At 49.4% G+C, this 13,848-nt stretch overlaps 1 long non-coding RNA gene across 1 annotated transcript in view; it reads right to left on the bottom strand.

The window, feature by feature from the left end:
• Positions 1-4,554, bottom strand: part of LOC119964144 — a 14,143-nt gene extending 9,589 nt beyond the window's left edge. The window contains exons 1-2 of the long non-coding RNA XR_005460260.1: positions 4,461-4,554; positions 2,362-2,476 (exon numbers count right to left, since the gene is read on the bottom strand). This is a non-coding gene — a long non-coding RNA (uncharacterized LOC119964144). The remainder of the gene's footprint in view (positions 1-2,361; positions 2,477-4,460) is intronic.
• Between the last annotated feature and the right edge of the window lie 9,294 nt (positions 4,555-13,848).

Here is a 13,848-nt window from a genome sequence, read left to right as displayed (position 1 = left end):
GTGGTGTGGTCAGTTGGTGCTGGGGTGGTGGGTGGGGGTGTGGTCAGTTGATGCTAGGGGTGGTGGGGGGGGGGTGTGGTCAGTTGTTGCTGGAGTGGTGGGTGGGGGTGTGGTCAGTTGATGCTGGGGTGGGGGTGGGGGTGTGGTCAGTTGGTGCTGGGGTGGTGGGTGGGGGTGTGGTCAGTTGGTGCTGAATGCTGGGGTGGTGGGGGGTGTGGTCAGTTGGTGCTGAATGCTGGGGGGGTGGGTGGGGTGTGGTCAGTTGATGCTGGGGTGTTGGGTGGGGGTGTGGTCAGTTGATGCTGGGGTGTTGGGGGGGGGTGTGGTCAGTTGTTGCTGGGGTGGTGGGTGGGGGTGTGGTCAGTTGATGCTGGGGAGTGGTGGGTGGGGGGTGTGGTCAGTTGATGCTGGGGTGGTGGGTGGGGCGTGTGGTCAGTTGTTGCTAGGGTGGTGGGTGGGGCGTGTGGTCAGTTGATGCTGAATGCTGGGGGTGGTGGGGTGGGGGGTGTGGTCAGTGATGCTGAATGCTGGGGTGGGGGTGGGGGGTGTGGTCAGTTGTTGCTGGAGTGGTGGGTGGGGGGGTGGTCAGTTGATGCTGGGGTGGTGGGTGGGGGTGTGGTCAGTTGGTGGGGGTGGTGGGTGGGGGGTGTGGTCAGTTGGTGCTGAATGCTGGGGTGGTGGTGGGGGTGTGGTCAGTTGGTGCTGAATGCTGGGGGTGGTGGGTGGGGGTGTGGTCAGTTGATGCTGGGGTGTGGGTGGGGGGTGTGGTCAGTTGATGCTGGGGTGTGGGTGGGGGTGTGGTCAGTTGTTGCTGGGGTGGTGGGTGGGGGTGTGGTCAGTTGATGCTGGAGTGGTGGGTGGGGGGTGTGGTCAGTTGATGCTGGGGTGGTGGGTGGGGCGTGTGGTCAGTTGTTGCTAGGGTGGTGGGTGGGGCGTGTGGTCAGTTGGTGCTGAATGCTGGGGGTGGTGGGTGGGGGGTGTGGTCAGTTGATGCTGAATGCTGGGGGTGGTGGGTGGGGGGTGTGGTCAGTTGATGCTGAATGCTGGGGGTGGTGGGTGGGGTGTGTGGTCAGTTGATGCTGAATGCTGGGGGTGGTGGGTGGGGGGTGTGGTCAGTTGATGCTGAATGCTGGGGGTGGTGGGTGGGGGGTGTGGTCAGTTGGTGCTGAATGCTGGGGGTGGTGGGTGGGGGGTGTGGTCAGTTGATGCTGGGAGTGGTGGGTGGGGGGTGTGGTCAGTTGATGCTGGGTGGTGGGTGGGGGGTTTGGTCAGTTGTTGCTGGTGGTGGTGGGGGTGGGTGTGCTGAGTTGTTGCTGGATTCTGGGAGTGGTGGGTGGGGGTGTGGTCAGTTGGTGCTGAATGCTGGGGGTGGTGGATGGGGGTGTGGTCAGTTGGTGCTGAATGCTGGGGGTGGTGGGTGGGGGTGTGGTCAGGTGGTGCTGAATGCTGGGAGTGGGGGGTGTGGTCAGTTGTTGCTGGATTCTGGGTGTGGTGGGTGGGGGTGTGGCGGTGCTAGCCCCCTAAAAGCCGGTGAATAGCTGGACCAGAGGGCCTGTTGACGCTGGTGTGCACCACTCCGGGGTTTACGCCGGCGTCAACACTTGGCCTGGATTTTGCGGGGGTTATGCTGGGACTCCTCAGTGCATTCATCAGAAGCACACCCCCAATACAGGGAAAGCAGGGGAATACAGGAGCTCACCCCAAACAAAGGGTGACACTGATACTGTATCCATAGGCACCCTCCCTGGCACACTACCCCTCTCAGGGCAGAAGCCTCACCAGTCACACTATCAGCTAGCCCAGCCGCAGGACCACAAGCTGTTTCCAAGCCCTGCCTGTTCACTGCGCCCCTGATCCTATCCATCCTGTCCCCGGTCAGGTTGTCACAACTCATGTGTCACACCCAGGACCCACATCGCCCTGCAACTGAGCACCCAGCAGACTGATACTTCTTTCCTTCACCCCCCTCTGTAGGACCTGCCCACAAACAAGCCTCTAAGTATGGAGGCAATTGGCAGCATACGGTGACCTTTCCCACTGCACAACTAGGTGCCACCCTGCTGGCAGGATAACATACGGCCCATCCAGTGACACGGATGTGCTCCCAGACGATCAGAGGCTATCTGAACATTTACAGGACACAGTGAGCAGTCAGTAGAGTGAGATGCAAGGGGCCTGTAAATAGCTCAAAAGGGGTGCATTTAAAACATATACTGCACCAATGGCGGTCTGCGCCAGGCCACCCCGATCACAAGGGAGACACCCCAAGTCTACGAAGTTGGCACCAAGTCACTCCCTGCTGCACCCCCAGTCCAGGCAGCCACTACCCCCAGAGTTTTGAAGAGTTTTGTTACCTCTTACCTTACTGGAAACGGTGCCAGGTGCAAATTAATTTTTTCCAAATTTGCGCAATTCTCTGCCCGATTCATCCTTCCGGAGTCGCAAAGTGGAGAGTCCAGCCCAAGGAATTTAGGCTCTGGTTGTAAAGAGAGGCATATTTGGTACACTCAGTACCCAATCATTCAATAAATTGTTACAGAATCTGACAAACTGTTAGCCCGCAGGTGAAAACTTTCCCTGGATCCATATACCACAAAACAAGGCACATATTTCAACAGAAAGCGTCCTTTTGATGTGCCTCCCAGTACAGGCCAAGGTGCAAATCCCACCTCCATACGATTTCTCTGATGATTTATTGTGTAAAAGCACTAATACCTAAATTGTAGTGAGTCATCAATGGTTTAATAATTTAATAATAATCTTTGTTGTCACAAGTAGGCATATATTAACACTGCAATGAAGTTACAGTGACCAAACATATGAGCATGTCCAATCCTTTGCTAATGAAGGTTCAATATGCTTGAAGAGAAATACTTTATTAAAAAATGATCAACCCATGCGATTGATTTTGCAGTGGTAATCAGCCAGAACCCAAGATTCAAAAAAAAAACCTTCAGAAGAGATCATTTTGAAAAACAGAAGAATTCTTATTTCTCTGAAGAACTGATGGCGTATCAATAGAGTGGTGATGCATTATCTTAGGTGAGAGGCATTTTCATAAATTATGGCATTGTATATGTTTCCGCTAAAACGTTATAGTTCTGCAAATTCAGGGAGAGCTGGTAAAATGCTGACTCTTGTGAATTGGCTGACTGAAATCTCATTTGTGCAATGTGTTAAGCTTGCACTGAGATTCCAATGTGCAGTATTTTTAGCACATGATTCACATATCCAGGTCAAATTTCTTATGAACTGTTTAGTTAACTAAGCCATTAATCAAAAATTGTATTAAATTCCCAATTACCCTATCTTTACAAAGTTGTCGAGAAAATAATGCAAACATAATTTTCTAGCTAGTGTGTTACTCAGTGCTCTGAATAATACTTCAATGAAAAATGTCAACCTTGTGTGTCATCCTGGCTCACTGATAGCATCACTTCCTCTCAGCCAAAAATATGCCAGGTTCAAAAGAATTCAGGCTGGAGCACATGACCTCAGCTGATATGTCAATGCATTACTGAGGGAGCAGGAGCTGCATTGCTAGAGGCGCTGTCGTTTTTGTATGAGCTATTAAACCAAGGTTTGATCATCATGCTCAGATGGACTTAAAAGATGCCACAGCATTATTTGAAGAAGAGCAACAAGTTCTCCCTGGAATGGATTTTATGAGGGGACGGATTACCCACAACCCCAGGATGTAAAGGCCATTGACCCTGTGTCAACTAGACAACTGGCTGCCTCACAGAGATTATACACTGGGGGTGGCCTTAATTACTTGATAGTGGGACCTCCGTCCCTCAGGGACTGGAAACCCCGCCCTAGAGAGCTGCTGACCCACCAGCTTGGCTGTCAGCTCTGAACCATGCCAGAAAACAGTAGTGCTCTCTGCTGGGACTACAAGGCATCCAGAGAAGACGTCTCTTGGAATTAAGCTCCATGCAGGAGTTTTAGATGGACATGTTTTCATGACCCCAGCAAGGTGGGGTGGGGAGATTGTGTTAGAGAGGCCAGGAGGGAGGCACAAAGGTGAGCTATCATCTTGGAGCATTGCCCCCTTGTGCCCATCTTTAGTCCGAGGTTTCAAAGCCGCCTGGTTGAATCCCTTCCTTCTGCTTTTTCCAGTCTGTGGTGATTGTATATCTGTGTAGATGCAATACAACTGAGCAAGCACTAGAGGGAGCACGGGAGAGATATAAATGCAGAAGAACAGGAAGTCAGGGGACACTTCACAGAACGGGAACTGGTAGCAAGACATAGACAAGCAGCATGGATGTAACTTTAAGTTAAGCACTGAAGAGAGAACGAACTTACAATAAAGCATCTACTTCAACTTTAAGACTACAAGCTTTATTAAGACACAAGGAACAACACATGGTACCAGGTGTGACTTCAGAACGCTTACTACAAGATTACACAAGCTGCAGACACAGAAAGACCAAAATGGCAAGGAAAACTCCTACCGGACATTCGACGTGGGAAAACTTCGCTAATTCGATGATATTGTTTGGAACCCCACCTCAGCTGAACATAATCGGTAATTTAAGCAATGCCTGGAAAAGATTTAAACAAATGTTCGATATATATATCATAGCTAATGATTTAGAAGCAGCCTCAGACAAAATGAAAATAGCACTGCTCATCGCAGGACATGAAGCTAGAGAAACATATAATTGCTTTAAATACTCGAAAGATGAAGACAGCACCAAATTAGAAATAATACAAAAAGAATTTGAAGAGCACTGTATGAAATTTGAACAGTACAGTATGCTCAAAGACCAAACTGCACAGGGACTGAGTGATGCAAAACTCAAACAATCACTATCAGAACAGAGAGGGTTCAGTCTAGAAATCACGAGTGAAAAATCTAGATCAAAAGGAAAAAGTAACTTGAACTTCTCACAAAGCCAAAACGCTGAAATCCAGTCCGGATTGAAAGGAAAAAGTAACTTAAACTTTTTAGAAAGAAAAAAAGCTGAAATCCACTGTAAAATGACATTTGAACACATTTCACAGTCTCTGGGGAACAAAGGATGAAAATCTGCGTCTGCGCATGCGCAGGAAACAGAAGCCGTGGATGCGCAGTTACAATCAGCCTTTTTGCGTTCTGCGCATGCGCAAGCCGTGCATGCCCAGTTGAAAGGAACGATTGCACTATTTGAAGATGGTTCTGCGCATGCGCAGTGTACACAAAACTGCACAGTGAAGGAAGACCGATGTGCGCATGCGCAATTGATTCCTACGCATGATGTCACGAGCGTCATGACATCTGAGGACCCGGACCACGCCCACTTAAAAGGGAAATGCCCGAAAATTATAAACAAGAAACTTAAAGGTGTAAAACCCAATTTTCTTACCTCAAAAGACAGAAAAATGCCTGAACTTACACCAGCAGTTGAAAATAACTCTCACAACACCCTGGAACAAGCAGTCTGCACCACCCAAAGTGAAGAGAACAAAAACAATTCCAAAACAAAAAAAGGTGAAGAAAACGATATCAAATCCGAAACAAAAAAAGATGATTTGTTTTTCGAACAATACTACTCAGGCATGGCTGAGTTATTCGGATATGCTGGTCACAGCATCAGCAACACGGTCGCAATGCTCAACACGACTCTACTCATGGTAGCTGAATCCAACACCATGGTGCCATGGCAGATCGTCGATACATTGGATGATAGCAATACCCAAGATGAAGACGAAGCCACACAGAGAGCACAGAAAGACGCCACAGAGAGAGCGATGACAGGCTCCACAGAGAAAGCGATGAAAGACTCCACAAAGAGAGTGACGCGAGCCTCCACAGACAGCTCGTTGAAAGACTCCAAAATGGAAACAAGCAAACACTCCCTAGCGAACACCATGCATGAACAAGACCATGAAGGTCAACCCACCGTATCTGAGCAACCGCAAGCATACTATGAAAGTCTACCAAGCTCACATAATCAAGACGAAGACAATGTAAATCTACCCACTGCATGCGAAAACAGTGACAATGTGATCACACTCGACATACAGGAGGTGCAGGATCACAGCGAGACTGACAGACCTCAGCTCGTCTGTACAGAAGCACAGAGTAGGGCCACTCATGAGTCCAGAGAGACCACGCCGATTGAAATCTTGAAGATTTTGACTCCAGAAGAGGAGCACCAAGAGTCCAGAGAGACCACGCCAATTGAAATCATGAAGATTTTGACTCCAGAAGAGGAGCACCAAGAGTCCAGAGAGACCATGTCAATAGAAATCATGAAGATTTTGACTCCAGAAGAGGAGCACCAAGAGTCCAGAGAGACCACGTCAATAGAAATTGTGAAGATTTTGACTCCAGAAGAGGAGCACCAAGAGTCCAGGGAGACCACGCCAATAGAAATTGTGAAGATTTTGACTGCAGAAGACGAGCACCAAGACCAACAAGAAAATGAAATTGTGAAGAACTTGACTCCAGAAGAGGAGCACCAAGAAAGCAAAGAAAAGGAATTAAATCCACCACAAATGACTCCAAAAAAGGAGTACAAAGGAAGCAAAGAAGAGGAATCAAATCCACCACAAATGACTGATGTCACCAGCATCAATGCAACATCAGATCATTCTCACCATTCTCTAGACACAACGTTCAATGTAACAGATTCCACAAAGGACAGTCGCACCAATAACTGTGACAATGACTCAAATTATCCACACGGGACACTCATTGAGCACAACAAGAAAAACAAAAACCACAAGAAGCACAGCAGAAACAAGAACAACAACAGCAACAACAAAAGCAACATGAAGCGCAATAAGAACAAAAATCGCAAGAAGCACTGCAGAAATAAGAACAACAACAGCAACAACAAAAACCACAAGCACAACAACAAAAACTACAAGAAGAACAACAAAAACAACAAGAAGCATAACAAAGACAACAACAATGAAACAACGACTTGTACAAAATGGTAAAACTCTGCACATGAAGGACAATGCCACTTGTTGAATTTATGCGTAGCTACTCTCTCTGTGTGGAAGCAGGTGATCAAAACCAGGCTTGCGATAACAATGCCACAATTGGCCATCATGTCTCGGGTTAGGGAAGTGTAAATAAAGGCCAGAGACCCTTCTCCTGATCATGACACAGCACCCTGCTGTAGGTTGAGGACAGGACCAAGGTTGGGTATAATGTCCTGCACAGTCAGAAAGGTAACTGATACGGCCAAGGGTCATCCAGGGAGGAGGTATCAGAGGTCACGCAGTTCAGCTGGAACTGTGGAGCACCAGGGAGAGAGGTAATGGCTTCAAGGTAGGGAGCAGGGAGAAAACAGAAGAATGCTACAGAGAAAAAAACGATTCAAAAGGAAATACATTTCACAAACGGCAATAAGGAAATTCAAATCCGAGCAGTCCCAATCACTGCGGAGGCTGTATGACTAGGAAATCATTCATCACACTGATACACACAATGTGAAGAGAATTGCTGCCTCTGCACGTCCAATCAATTCTATTTAGGGAACTCACCATCTAACAGAATACTGAGACATTCCAGCTAAAAGCTTTTCCTTGTCTGGATAATAGATACAGTGACTTAAGATAAAACAAACAAGACCACAGGTATCCTGTTAATGTTTATGTACACAGGAAAAGTGGCCCCGATATTTACTTGGGGCGGCAAAGAGAGCAGGGTTCATGTGAAGAAGTTCCGGACTGGAAATACTGCGGGAAGGAATTCCCAGACATCCTGCAGGATTTACTTACAGGATGTTATTCATATTTTCTCATTAGCTTTCCCACCTGACAATATCCGGTAGCGGCATGTAGGAGGAAGTCGCACGTCGGTAGCTCCTGGCCGAGGCTTGTTTTTTGTGGAATTTAATGCCCGGTCCCAGGGGCAATCTTTTTGACAATCAACTGCAGGAAGGCAAAAGGAAGGAGGGAGATGTCGAAAAACCTGAAGAAAACCACCGTGAAGAGGGAGGGAGTGAGGGTTCACCGTCGAGTGAAAGAGCCAGCCTGGGAGCTGGCAAGATGACCAAGGTGATGGCTTTGGAACTGGAGAAGCAGTTCGCAAAGCACAGGGAGGTGATGAGGAAGGAGATGATGGTGGCGTTGAAGGTGTTGGTGGAGGAGGCAATTGCCCCGGTGAAGGAGGCTGTGTCAAAGACATAGGCTGAGGTGCGGGAACAGGATGAGAAAATAAAAGGAATGGAGGAAGCCATGTCGAGGCTCAGCGACCACCAAACCTCAATGGGGGAGGAGCTGCAGAGAGTGGTCACGGCCAACAAAAGGGCTGCGAGCTAAATTGGAGGATCTGGAATAATTTGGGCATTGTGGGCCTGCCCGAGGGGGTGGAGGGCCCGAGGCCGACTGAGTACTTTGCCAAGATGTTGGCGGAGTTGGTGGGGGAGGGAGAGGATCCCTCCTGGTACGAATTGAATCGGGCTCATTGGTTGTTGAGGCCTAAACCAAAGACAAATGAGCAGCCAAGAGCAGTGATTGTTTGCTTCAACAGGTACCACGTGAAGGAGAAGATCCTGAGTTGGGTGGGCAGAAGTGGCAGATGCAGGGCTGGAGCTGGTGTTTGTATTTACCAGGGCTTCACGGTGGAGCTGGCGATGAAGCGGGCGGCCTTCGGCCAAGTGAAGACGGCGCTGGATAACAGTGGGATGCGGTTTGGCGTAGTGACACAGGTTTTGTATCATCTGCCCCCTCCGAAATGTGTCATTGCATTGCGCGCCACTCGCCGCTGGAACGGCATTAGCGCGTCACCTGAAGGCCCTTCCCTAATGCTCCACCCCCAATGGGCCGAGTTCCTGACTGCGTAGTTGACGTGTGGTCTCAGCAGTCGGGAACCCGGTGTTATGGCTGCGGACTGTGTCCAGCAGCGCCACAGTCAGACAGGAGCTGTGCTGCTGGCCGGGAGAGGGGGGGGCCTGGGGGGCCTGGGGGGACTGGTGGGGGGTGGCCAGCGGGTGGCCAGTGGATAGCAGGTTGGGTTGCACACGGCTGGCACCATGTTTTACGGCATGACTGCTGTAGGTCGTCACAGACCCGGCCATTCTCCAGCGGTTTTTATCGTGGGCCGAGAGTTTCACTTGGCGTGGCTGCTACGGGTTTCGCCCCCACAACCCAAAGATGTGCAGGGTAGGTGGATTGGCCATGCTAAATTGCCCCTTAATTGGAAAAAAATGAATTGGGTCCTCTAAATTTAAAAAAAAAACCTGTTCCTGGGAGGTCGTTTTGCGAGGCTTGAGGAGTAGGGGGGGAAATATGGACTGGGGACGGGGAAAGGCAGATTACTACCTGAACAGTTGTAATTGGAAGAGGTGAGTGTGCAGCGAGACCTGGATGTCCTTGTGCACCAGTTCCTGAAGGTAAGCATGCAGGTGCAGCAGGCGGTGAAGAAGACTAATGGTATGTTGGCCTTCATTGCAAGAGGTTTCGAGTACAGGAGCAGAGATGTGTTAGTTGCAATTATACAGGGCCTTGGTGAGGCCACATCTAGAATATTGTGGGCAGTTTTGGTCTCCTTTTCTGAGGAAGGATGTTCTTGCTCTCGAGGGAGCGCAGCGAAGGTTTACCAGACTGATTCCAGGGATGGTGGAACTGTTGTTATGGGCCAGGGTTTAGAAAACTCAGAAGTTTCATGGAGTTCATCTGACCAACAACTGTTTATTTATTTTGGTTATGATGAGCACAGGGGTCTGCCTTTCAGGTGCTGTTCAATAGAGGCCGTAAGCACTTTTAATCAAACACAAAGTTTATTCTACAAATGTAGTTAACATTTTTATAAACACACAGCCAGCATTTTTATCAATTACAAACATAAATACCCCACACAGCTACAGTACTCTATGTATAACCCTTAATAAATTCCCCCCTTAAGCTGTTCCAATTTAATAACAAGATCCCATAAACCAGAAAAACCTTTTCTAAAGTGTGGCCCGGCAACCAGCACTCAAGACCTGTTTTGGATGCTCTTGTGTCCTTTCCAAAACAGCAGGTTTGAATTTCTTCCAGAAAATAAATTATTTCTTTTCAAGTTATCAAACAGTTTTTAAAATGCAGATAGAGGAAAAACATCTTCTTTTGTCAAACTGTGCTGGACAAACCAGTTCAAACTGAAATCGAAAATAAAACTCAGAGCCACAGCCCAGCTCCACCCACACAATGACATCACTGAAGCCATGTGATAAGACTAAACGTTTCTTAAAGGGACACTCCCATGACACTCATATGAGGAGAGATTGACTAGGTTGGGATTGTTCTCACTGAGAATGAGGGGGGATCTCATAGAGACTTATAAAATTCTAACAGGACTAGACAGGATAAATGCAGGGAAGATGTTCCCGATGGTGGGTGTGTCCAGAACCAGGAGTCACAGTCTGAGGATTCAGGGTAAACCATTTCGGACAGAGGTGAGGAGACATTTCTCCACCCAAAGAGTGGTGAGCCTGTGGAATTCATTACCACAGGAAGTAATTGATGCTAAAACATTGAATACATTCAAGAGGCGGCTAGATATAGCACTTGGGGAGAATGGGATCAAAGGTTATGGGGAGAAAGCAGGATTAGGCTATTGAGTTGGATGATCAGCCATGATTGTGATAATTAGCAGAGCAGGCTCGAAGGGCCAAAAAGTCTCCTCCTGCTCCTATCTTCTATGTCTATGTACCTGCAGCTCTGGAACTTTGCCAGGAAGGAGGTTAGAGCTTCCCGATAGTGCCGGCCCCCTCATTGTTGGAAGAGGCATTGATGGCAGGAGGAATGGAGTAGAGGGTGGTGTCGGCAATCTATGGGAGGATGTTGGCAGAAGATTAAAGCCAAGTGGGAGGAAGAGTTGGGGGAGGTAATGGAAGTCGGTCTGTAGTGTGAGGTGCTCCGGAGGGTAAACGCCTCAATCTCATGCACGAGGTTGGGACTGATACAGCTGAAGTTCGTGTATAGGGCAAGGATGAGCCGACTCTGAGGGGATGGAGGATGTATGTGAGCTCTGTGGGAGGAAACCCACAAACCAAGCTCCACATGTTTTGGTCCTGCCCGAAGCTGGAGGGTATTGGAGGGAGGTTTTTAAGGTCTTCGCGGGGATGGTACATGCGCGTTTGGAGCCATTTCCAGGGTGTCAGACCGGCCCGGGCTGCAGGCGAGTGCGGAGGCAGATGTTTTAGCCTTCGCCTGGAGGCGGGTCCTGCTGGGGTGGAGGTCAGCTTCTCCACCCTGTGCCTCGACTTGGCGGGGGCGGGGGGGGGGGGGGGGGGGGGGGGGGGGCTGGTGGAATACTTGACGCTCGAGAAGGTGAGGTTTGGGGTGAGGGGGAAGGTGGAAGGATTCTTCAATTCATGGACATTGTTTATCATGCACTTTCAAGAATTGGATGCCATCAAACATTGATGGCGTGGGGGGGGTGGGGAAGGGGGCTATTGGTGGGATTGAGTACATTGTTTATAGGATGACCATTCATTTTCTTTTGGCCTTTTTGTTTTGTTTTATTTGGAATGTTTGGGTGATGTTTGGGTGTGTATATTGTCTGGGGGATTGATTCTGGATTTGTTATTCTTGGTTGCCTTGTGTTGTGTATTTGATGACAATGTGGAAAATGAGGAGAACAAAAAATTTTTTTTTAAAAAAGCTTTGCCACCTGACAGCCAGCCTGAATAGCAAAATGGCTGCCTGCTGTTGTGCAGGCAAGCCGCCAAGGAACAGAGGAAAGCTAAGTTGTGGGCAGGTGGTGGGTGGTGCTCAGAGATTGTAGGGAATTTGGAGAGTGGGGTGGGTTAAAGAGATTGTGAAAGGACATTGCAGATCGCAGATCATAGGGAGGGGCTACAGAAGGAAGTCTGTCAGGCCTGGGGGAAATGCTAGCTGCAATAATCGTGTAAACGCACTTCATTTATGGATTAGGCTCTTTTTACCTGACATCATTTTTGAACCCTGCAAAACCCAACTCACATTAGTTAAAATAAAATGCAAGAATGTAGTCTCCTTATAATAATTTCAAAAGATGGACCATACAGATGAGAGTGGCTTGCCCCACACCCCCCTGTTAAAACTGCAAGAGGGTGGGTTGGAAGTATGATGGGGTTGGCTTTGAAATTTAACTAAGTTTTATTTCCCATCTGACCTAAATCAACTATTCTTGGGCTTAAAGTTATTCTCAGTGTGTGCAATTGAAATCAAACAAGTACACTGGGGGAATTCCGAAGCAAGGGGTTTGTTGTTACAGGAAATTGGAAAAGGGAAGTCTTACTCATAGCAAGCAAATTCAAATTTGCTTGTTAACTTTTCCAAGCAAACCGAAGATGAACTTCTGGTGAAAATTTCAGTCCTGAAGCAAATTTAGACAAATGCTGTTGCATCATCAACCCAAGAAAGATGTTGTTTGAATCCCTTTTGTCTTAACAATGCAGTCTTGAGCCCCAGGAATGCAAATGTACTTAGAGTTATAGAATTCCTACAGTGCAGAAGGAGGCCATTTGGCCCATCATGTCTGCATCAGTCCTCCGAAAGAGCACGCTACCTAGGCCCACTACCTCGCCCTATCCCCGTAACCCCACCTAACCTGCACATCATTTGGACCCAAGGTTCAATTTAGCATGGCCAATCCACCTAGCCTGCACATTGTTGGACTGTGGGAGGAAACTGAAGCACCCGGAGGAAACCCACATAGTCAAGGGGCGGGATTCTCCCGTACCCGGCGGGACGGTGGGTCCTGGCGGGACGGAGTAGCGTGAGCCACTCAGGCGTCGGCCCGCCCCAAAGGTCGGAATCCTGCGCACCTTCAGGGGCTAGGCCAGCGGCGGAGTGGTTTGCGCCCCGCTGGCCGGCGTGGAAGGCCTTTGGCGCCACGCCAGCTGGGCCCGAAGGGACTCCGCCGGCTGGAGAGAGTCCGAGCAAAAGGGGGTGCGTCAGCGGCTGCTGACGTCACCCCCACGCATGCGCAGGGCGGGGGTCACCTGCGCGTCGGTCATCGCAGAGGCTGACATGGCCGACGTGTAGTAAAGGAGTGCCCCCACGGCACAGGCCCGCCCGCCAATCGGTGGGCCACTATCGTGGGCCAGGCCACCGTGGGGGCACCCCCCGGGGCCAGATCGCCCCGCGCCCCCCCAGGAATCCGGAGCCTGCCCACGCTGCCAGGTCCCGCCAGAAAGGGACCTAGTCTGATCCATGCCGGCGGGACCGGCAAAAAACCAGTGGGACTTCGGGCAGCCCTGGGCCCCACTGAGTCGCGCCGGTCCCCGCCATTCTCCGGGGCGGGCAGCGCGACTCACGCCTCGCCGACGTTTGGAGGGCTGGAGAATTCGGCGGGGGCGGGATTCACGCCAACCCCCCGGCGATTCCCCGACCCGGTGGGGGTCGGAGAATCCCACCCAAGGGGAGAAAGTGTAAACTCCAGACAGTTACTCAAGGCCGGAATTGAACTCGGGTCCCTGGCAGCGGTGCTAACCACTGTGCCACCATGCTTTCTAGTTTTGTCTCATATCCTCAGTCCTGATTTTTATTGATTCTCGTTTTCCATTCTTGTCACCTCCAGTCGTTTGTGGTGATGTCATTACCACTGGTATTTTTTACTTAAACTAGCAAATTAAAGAATGGGAAACATTTAGTGGTGAGGGCTGACATATTTATTCTAACAATTCATAAATGCAAAGGAAATTGTACTTTAGCAAGGATTCTCTTTGACTCCAGAACTGCCAAATCCTTCTGAGCTACATAGATTTCAAACCCATTGAAAGGTTATTGTTCTACTCCAGTTTCATACCAATCTTGGTGGCTGGTTTTTTTCTGGCACCCTGCCCAGTGGTCAGGTGTGAGCCTTGACTGGAAATAGTGCCAGGTCATTCTAACGTGAAGACCCCACAACTGAGCATTGTTCCTGTCCTC

The sequence above is a fragment of the Scyliorhinus canicula genome, chromosome 4, assembly GCF_902713615.1.
Source record: "Scyliorhinus canicula chromosome 4, sScyCan1.1, whole genome shotgun sequence".
Lineage (NCBI taxonomy): Eukaryota > Metazoa > Chordata > Chondrichthyes > Carcharhiniformes > Scyliorhinidae > Scyliorhinus > Scyliorhinus canicula.
The sequence above is the reverse complement of the archived record's forward strand: the minus strand, read 5'-3'. Positions and strand labels throughout refer to the sequence as shown.